The sequence below is a fragment of the Lichenostomus cassidix genome, chromosome W, assembly GCF_008360975.1.
Source record: "Lichenostomus cassidix isolate B80296 chromosome W, HeHo_3.0, whole genome shotgun sequence".
In the NCBI taxonomy this organism is placed as follows: Eukaryota; Metazoa; Chordata; class Aves; order Passeriformes; family Meliphagidae; genus Lichenostomus; species Lichenostomus cassidix.
The window spans coordinates 23249162-23257328 of NC_139510.1; positions in this window are offsets into that span (position 1 = coordinate 23249162).

Here is an 8167-nt window from a genome sequence, read left to right on the forward strand (position 1 = left end):
TCTGTGTGATGACATGTTTTGATAAATGTCTGATTAATACCTTGGGTATATTAAAATTTCCCTCTGTGAAAAGAACAGGCATTCCTAGTGCACTAAGAATCAGATTCCTAATTCAAAATAGCACTATTACTTCAGTTAAAGTCTGAACTATGAAATGCTAGGAAGTGCACTAACAACTTTTAATCTTGAATTTTGCAGCTTACAATATTATTCAGCCAAGTTTCATAAAGCGGTAAGATTATATGTTAGTTATGATACAAGAGGAAGTCAGATGTCTCCTGGAATATTGCTATGCCAACCTGTAGCAACGTGGGTTTTAGGATTCCATGTGCTCCTTTGTGCCTCTGCTCTGTATACCATTGGTTCATTTTGAAATATGCTCTGCTGTACCCCGAAATCTATTGGTGGGTTCCCTATGCCTGTCTTCCCTTCAGACTCCCCGGGACTGGCTCTAGGCAAGATAGTCCCTCCCCCTGCCTTTCCCTTTATAAGGTGATGTTCAGATCAGCTCGAGGTCTGCATCTCTGGGCTGGCAGCCCCTGTCCTGTCCCTGCCTGTCCTCCCCCCTTTCTCCTCCCCTGTAACCCCCTTTTCCCTGTTACCCCAAATAAACCTCCCTGCCAGAAAAGAGATGGAGTCCAGTTCTTCCTTCGTCTCACTATATTCCTGCTTGAATTGACGTGGTTGGAAGACTCATGCCATGCCGCGGAACCTCGGGGGCCGGTCGCCCCAAATTCGGTAGAATTACAAGGACCAGGGACCCCGGTCCGGGGGGGAGCCGGCTTGTGCCGCCCTCCCGGACCATGATACATCACCAACCTATGCTGTTTTTGTAGCTGCCTGGGAGAAGCAGATCACTTGCAAATAACAGCAAAAGGGAAACACTTTGGCAGATACCACCAAAACTGTAATAACATAAGAATTAAGAGCAGGAAGTTTGTTTTACTGCAATAGGACATAAAAACATATTGATAAACTAAGCAAAATATTTTCTAGATGAGAGCACTCTGGTCAGAAGCACATGAAAAATATTTTCATCTATTTATCTGTCATGGTTTGGACGCTGGCCAAACACCAGGCATTCACAACATCTGCTTGCTCTGCTCTCCCCTACCACAACTGGATAGAGGAGAGGGAAAAAAGTTAACACACAAAGGGTTCATGAGTTGAGATAAGGAACCAAGAGAAAATGCTCCAAGGACAAAACAGGCTGATCTTAAAGTTGCAAAGTGAAATTTATTACTAACAGAGTCAGAGGAGGATAACGAGAAGTAAGATAAACCCCTTAAAGACACTGTTTCTCCTCTCACCCCCCTCCCTCCTTCCCACCAACAGTGCGGGGGGGGGCAGGGTGTAGGGGTTTCAGTCAGTCCATCACCAAAATCTTCTTTCGCTGCTCAGGGAGAGGACTCCTTTTCCTGTGTTGCCGTGGGGTCCCTCCATCTCACAGGAGACAGTTCTCCACGAACTCCTCCAGTGTGGGTCCATCTCATGAGCAGCAGCACACATGCACGCTCCCACGGGCAGACAGTCCTCCCAAAACTGCTGTGGCATGGGGTCCCTTGTCCACAGGGTGCAGACATCCAAGGACAAGCTGGTCCATCTTGGGAGCAAGGCCTCTCTCTCCACTGGGACTCCCACTGGAACATAGCCTCCTCCAGGCATCCACCCGCTCCAGCGTGGGCACGTCCCCACAGGCTGTGAGTGGATCTCTGCATCCCCTGGCGACCCCATGGGCTGCAGGGGGATAGCCTGCTCCCCCATGGTTTTCACCACAGCCAGCAGAGGAAATTCGGCTCCAGCACCCAGAGCACCTCTTCTCCCTCCTTCTCCACTGACCTTAGTGTCTCCATGTTGTTTTCCCTCACATGTTCTCACCTCCTCCTTCTTCTCTGACTAGAAAGAACTGTGTGCACACATTGTTTTGATTTCTTCTTAAATATGTTATCACAGAGGCATTACCACTATCTCTAATTGGCCCAGGCTTGGCCAGCAGCATGTCCATAACCTTCAGAGCCATCAGAGATTGGCTCTGCTGGACATGGTAAAAGCTTTCAGAAGCTTCACACAGGAGCCATCTTTGTGCCCCAACCCCCCCCCCCACTACCAAAAACTGGGCCAAGCAAAAACCAACACATTATCACAGTAAGTTTTCAATCCAGTGATGCTGCTCTTGCTTGAAAAATTTCTGGGTATGTCTTGCATGGGAGACAGGAGTCTCATGAGTTTCTGCTGTTTGCCAGGCTTCTAGCAACAGGCAGTAATTTCTATCATGGTAGCTAGCACCCCCAGACTTGGTCTCGTTCACAGGGTTCTTTGATATTTGGCTGTGGTTAGCACAGGTTTTTCCCATGAGAAGTTTTCTTGTGTTTTGTAAATAAAGATAAAGTTTGGATGTTGTTGGAACAGTGTCCCAGAACTTGGGCAGTGCAGGCCTGGCCAATCAGGCCTGGGGGAAGGCTTCTGACTGACCAATCTGGGTGACTTTTGAGAACTCTATATATGTGATGAAATCAAAACAATAAAGGTCATTCCTTCTTGCCACTGAGAACTAATGCATTCATTACTCTGCTAGCTGCTCAACAGCGACATTTGGCCAATTAGTCTAATATGATGTAAAATACTATTTATTAGACACAGAAAATAAACAGACATAGAGACATAAAACAGATTTACATACATACACAGTGAAGACATAATTGCAAAACTATAATAGCTAAAATGCAATTATGGAACAAAATTATTGCAAAAAATTTTAATAGCTAAGATTGCAATTTATAGAAAGGTATCTATTCTTATACTTATTATTAGCTATCAAAGAAGAATAATACAATTTTAGGAAACCAACGGTCTTACCAAAATCCAATTTTGGTGCTTGGATACATCAGAATCCGCCCTCAATCTTGCAAGAAGTTACCACAGAGCTGCATCCAGACTCTGGGAAGAAGTTCTCCACACATCTTCAGAGTGTGTGTAAGAAACTTCTACCTCTGGGATATTTCTGTGAGCTTTGATAGTGTAAAAGTGTGCCTTGTGTGGTCAGAAAGTGTTTATTTTCCCACATTCTCTCTTCATTCCAACATATGATTTACGGTTGGAGGTTTTAGACTTTCGGGCGCCAAGAGATAACCCTGTCGCTGTTGGGCCGCTAGCGGAGTGAAAAGTCAGGAGCTTTCTCGGGTGATCAAGAATTCTGAATTCGTTATTTATTTTAGCAATTATATAGACTTCCACAGGCCGTTCGGATTGGGCCAATTCAAAACCTCCCCCTAGGCCGATTGGCCAGGCTTGAACCGCCTACCTTCCAAAAGACCATTTCAATAACACAAAAACTTTATTTCTAAAACATAGGAAGAAGAGAAATGTTCCCATGGGAAAGAATCGGTGTTGCCACAGCTCCCCCTTTTTATTTAAGAACAGAAGGCATTGCTTGTGAACCTCTGTGAATCAGCATGAAGGATCTGCTTGGTAGTGGCCAGTTACCAAACAGAGCCTAGATAAAACCCGATAAGAGGTCTGTCCGGCCTTGGCCAGCCACCGAACAGAGCCCAAACCAGATGCTGATTTAAGGTGAACAGAGAGACTCTCAGCAATACCCTGGGTAAAGCATCTCTAAAACTTAATTCTATATTACAATTCTATAATTCAGTTAAAACATGCTTTCAAAGTCCTTGCTTTCTGACTCCATAAAATTAAATTTCAGTTTCTGCTTGTGGAAGGACCGCCTTCCTGATGGTCGGTGTCTTGGTCATCATCAGAAGGATCACTTGGTTGGTGTTCTGCATTCTGGTTGTTATTTTGAGGTTGCTGGTTCTGTCTCTGGAGCCGCAGGTCAGGGTGGACGCATTTTGCAGGCAGCCATCGTACCCCAGTATCTGTGGAAACGCAAGCATACCCATGACCCCAAGCAATAAGCTCATGTGGGCCTTCCCAGGTGTTAGTAAGTAGGTTCCATACCCATACCTTCGCCCGGGGCAAACGCAACTTGCCTGATGACTGCAATGAGAGAAAATGGTTCAAAATCACAGGATTATTCGAATTTGGTGGCACTGTAAGGTGATTGATTGTGTACAAAGCTTTTTCCAATCAACTCTGTGGTGTTTCCCCATGCATTCCCCCTTTTTGCCTTTCCAAGACATGCTTTAATGTACCATGATCGCGTTCAACAATGGTTGGCCAGTAGAAGAATGCGGAATACCGAATGTGTGGTCTACACCCCATACGTGTAAGAACTGCCGCGTCTTCTGTGAGGCGTAGGCAGGACCATTGTCGGTTTTCACAGTGGCTGACACCCCCAGGACCGAGAAGGCTAATTTCCAATGGGCAGTGGCATCACGACTTTTTTCTCCAGTATGATCAGTTGCCCACATAGCTGAGGAGAAAGTGTCAATAGACACATACACATACTTGGCCAAATTCAGGGATGTGTGTCACATCCGTCTGCCACAACTGCAAGGCCTTTAGACCTCTGGGGTTTACCCCTGGTGGCAGAGGTGCAGCAAGTCCGTGGCAGTCAGCACAAGCACTGACAATGTCACGAGCCTCAGTTGGTGTCAATTGAAACTGCTTCTGCAGGGTATGTGCACTCTGATGAAAGAAATTGTGCGATGCCTTGGCTTGTGCAATTTTGTCATGCTGAGGTGCCACCCATGCAGGGTTGGCTAGCATGTCAGCCCTGGCATTGCCTTCTGTTATAAACCCTGGTAAATTGGTGTGGCTTCGAATGTGCAGAATATAATATGGATACACTCGAGCCTGAATCGCCTTCCACAGGGTTCGCAATAGCAAAAACAGAGCTGCATTATTGACTTCTTTTAGAAGTGAACAATCCAAATGTTTGGTTATGTCTGCTACATAAGCAGAGTCAGTGACCAGATTCAAAGGTACCTGAGAGAACCGCTGAAAAGCCATGGCAACTGCTTTCAATTCAACCAACTGAGCAGAGCTTGTCTCGTGGCCTTTCAGCACTTGCCACTCAGATCCTTCCTTCCAGGTAACAATGGCCTTTCCTGTTTTCCCAGAACCGTCCGTGAAGACGGTGTGTCCGGGAACTGGCACCCGGCTGTTCTTTGGCCACAATGTAAAATTGACTGAATTTGCCAGCTGCAGCAATTTGTGGCTGGGCAGATGATAAGCAATCTGCCCTGAGAAACTTTGCAGTGCACTTTGCAAAGGAGCGCTATTAGCAAGATTCCATTCAAAAGTGTCCCATTGTTAGCGTGGAAAACACATAATCACTGAATGATTATATGTAGGTGCCTTTATTTGAGCTTGGGAAGCCGGGGTGTAACATCTACCCAAATCTGACTTCAACATGGATTTGAAGCAAATACAGTTTTATACCTTCCCTTACAGAACAGTGATGTAATCATATGTTAATTATCAACTTATCATTGTTCCATTGTTTCCCCCCAAGCATGACTTTAAGCCCCCCTTCTCCCACAGTATTTCTGATTTATTTTGCAGGTGTGAATCTGCATCAGTTAACTAAAACAATCCCAATATTTTCTAAGCAATCTTCATATTCATGTCAACCTGACCCTGTACAAGCAGTTCTTACCTACTCCCATTCCCCAAAGCCTATTCTTAACTACCCCGATTTTAGAAACATTTTAACCCTATGTCAACATTCCCCCCTTTGAAAGCATTTTCACTTTATAGGTGTGAATGCTTTCACTTGATATAGTCCTTTATACTGGATGCTCATCTTCGAATCCAAGGTTGTCATGAGCATTGTTATAGATGCTGTTGTGAACCGGAGAATCTGCAGGTGATGGACGTGGATCCTTGTTCCGTGTCAGTGCCCTCATTATTCTTCAGTTCCAGGATGTCTTTCTCTGTATCTCTCCTTTCAGTATGCTGTAGACTACCCAAAGTACTAGAAACATAACTAATAAGATTATTAAATTTTCAATGATAGATTTAATCCATGAACTCACATTCCATCCTAACCCCTTGAAGATTTTATCTAACCAACTCGTAGTCAGGTCCTTTTGTTCATCCCGTGCTTCGTGCTCTATTTGTTTTAACTGATTGATGTCATGTTCTACATCTGCAGTTACATTTGGGATATGGATGCAACAATGATCAACTTATCCTTTTAAAAACCCACACACTCCATGCTCTTTCAGGAGTAGCATATCTAAAGCCAATTGATTTTGTAAAGTCATTTTGGTAGTAGCTTGTAGTTGCATGTTTAGTTCTTTGAATCCTTCCTGAGTAACTCTTGCTAACCTCTCTACCTGACCTGTAAGTCTGTACATAATTTCTCTTTCGGTAGTTTGCTATAGGGCCAAACAGAGATTCTAGAGTCCACCCAAATTCTACTCCGCTAGAGGGTTCTTGCCAAGTTTCATCTTAATTTTCATTATCTGAAACCTCTCGCCTTTTTCTTATTTGCAAAAGTTCACATTTCCCATTGAACGGGGACTTTTCCAGATTGGACATAAAGTAGGGAGGCCCAGAGTAAATTCTTTTACTTTTCCATCTACAGGTAGGTGGGTTGTCCAGGTACCATCACTCGTTGCCCAAACAAATTGTCCTGGGCTTTTGATTGTACTTTTACTACATCCTATTTTATTCTATAATTTACATTACCCTGTTTATGTTTGATTCTTCTACAGGCACAACCAATTCGCATCGCAGCCGCCAGTGACGGTACTTGTTTTATCTCTACATCATCAGACGTGCAATCATAGGTTTTATTACATGCCCACCAACTTACTTTATCTGCCTGTGCTCTGCTGCTGGCAGCAGTGTTTATTACTGCTGGATCAGTGCCATCTTCAGGGCCTGTCCATTTTAGACACCAAGGGGTGTTTGCCATATATTGAAATTTTTGAAGTATACTTAGGGACCATGCACTGTCCCAGGGTTCCATCTGATCCTTTCTATCCTTTGCTTCACATTTCCATATCAGGGTGGTCTCTGTGACATTTTCTGTGACCTTTTGATAGTGTGGCAAGAAGCATTGCCATTTGGCAAGGTTTTGATCTTCAACCCACCACTCTAGATTTTGTCCCACCTTCCCATTGCTTAAAAGACAGTCCTTTTTGCTCAAGTACTGCATCCAATCATAACCTGTTATATTCCAAGTTTTTTTAACTTTCTGCCTGGACTCGGGTACTTGTTTACATTCAATTGTTTTATTGTCCAGAATTTCAGGTAATTTTGATGTGATAATTCCCCAGTTTACTGGGCCTCATGCTGTGGGTTGTGCAGCCCACAGTCTCGGATGGGTCTTCTTTACTCATGTGTGGTGTACCCAAGGATCCACTCCAGCCACCTTGACTGCTGTGAAAGTGGTCAGCAGCACCTGATGGGGTACTCTCCACCTCTCTTTCAAAGGTTGTTCATTCCAGGTTTTGATGTACACGTCTCCAGGGACAATATCGTGGACTGGTGCAGCAGTGCAGAACTTAAAGGCAGCTCTCCCCTGCTGCGGGGGGGAGGGCTGCCCCAGAACCGGAACACGCAGGATGGTTTCTCCTTGGCCACAAGCGGTGGGACTGGTCAGACTGGGTCTTTGTGGAAGCGTCGCAGGTTTAGAAAGGTAGCTGTTCCATTCTAGGCTCCATGTGGTTTATTGGGATAACAAGGGAGAGAACTGGGGAGTGGGGGAGGGGAGACGAGAGCCAGGGGGGGGAGATTTTAGCTCCATAGAGCCTAGAATCCAAGAGGCCCGGTTCCGGGTCCCGCTGGGCTTTTATTCGTGGGGTTAGGAGGCAGTCCTGGCTCACATCAGCCAGTCCGGAAGGGTCAAGGGGGAGGGATCAGGAAAAGGACACACGTTACAACATATCCACTTTTTCTCTTATACAAAAGGAAAAAAATTTTCTAGTTGCTCAGAGTCCTTTGGAGCTGGTAGAAATTTCTTCTGCGGTGAATCAATAAGGCTGGAGTTGAAGCTGGTTGGCTGAGATCAGGTGTATCTTGCTGCTCTGCTGGGCGACGGGGCTGGGCTGTCTGCAGTGCCCCCCCAGCTTTGACGTGCAGGGAGAGGGGCAGAGCTTACACACAGCCAGAAAGAGACAGGGAATTTTGGGAAAAGGAAATTTTTAGAGAGCATGGTAGAGGGGCTATTTGGGGAAGAAGAGGGTAGGAAAAAAGGGGTGAGGAGTGATTTTTTAAGGACAATGGTACAAGGGGGGAACTGGCAAGGTGCCTG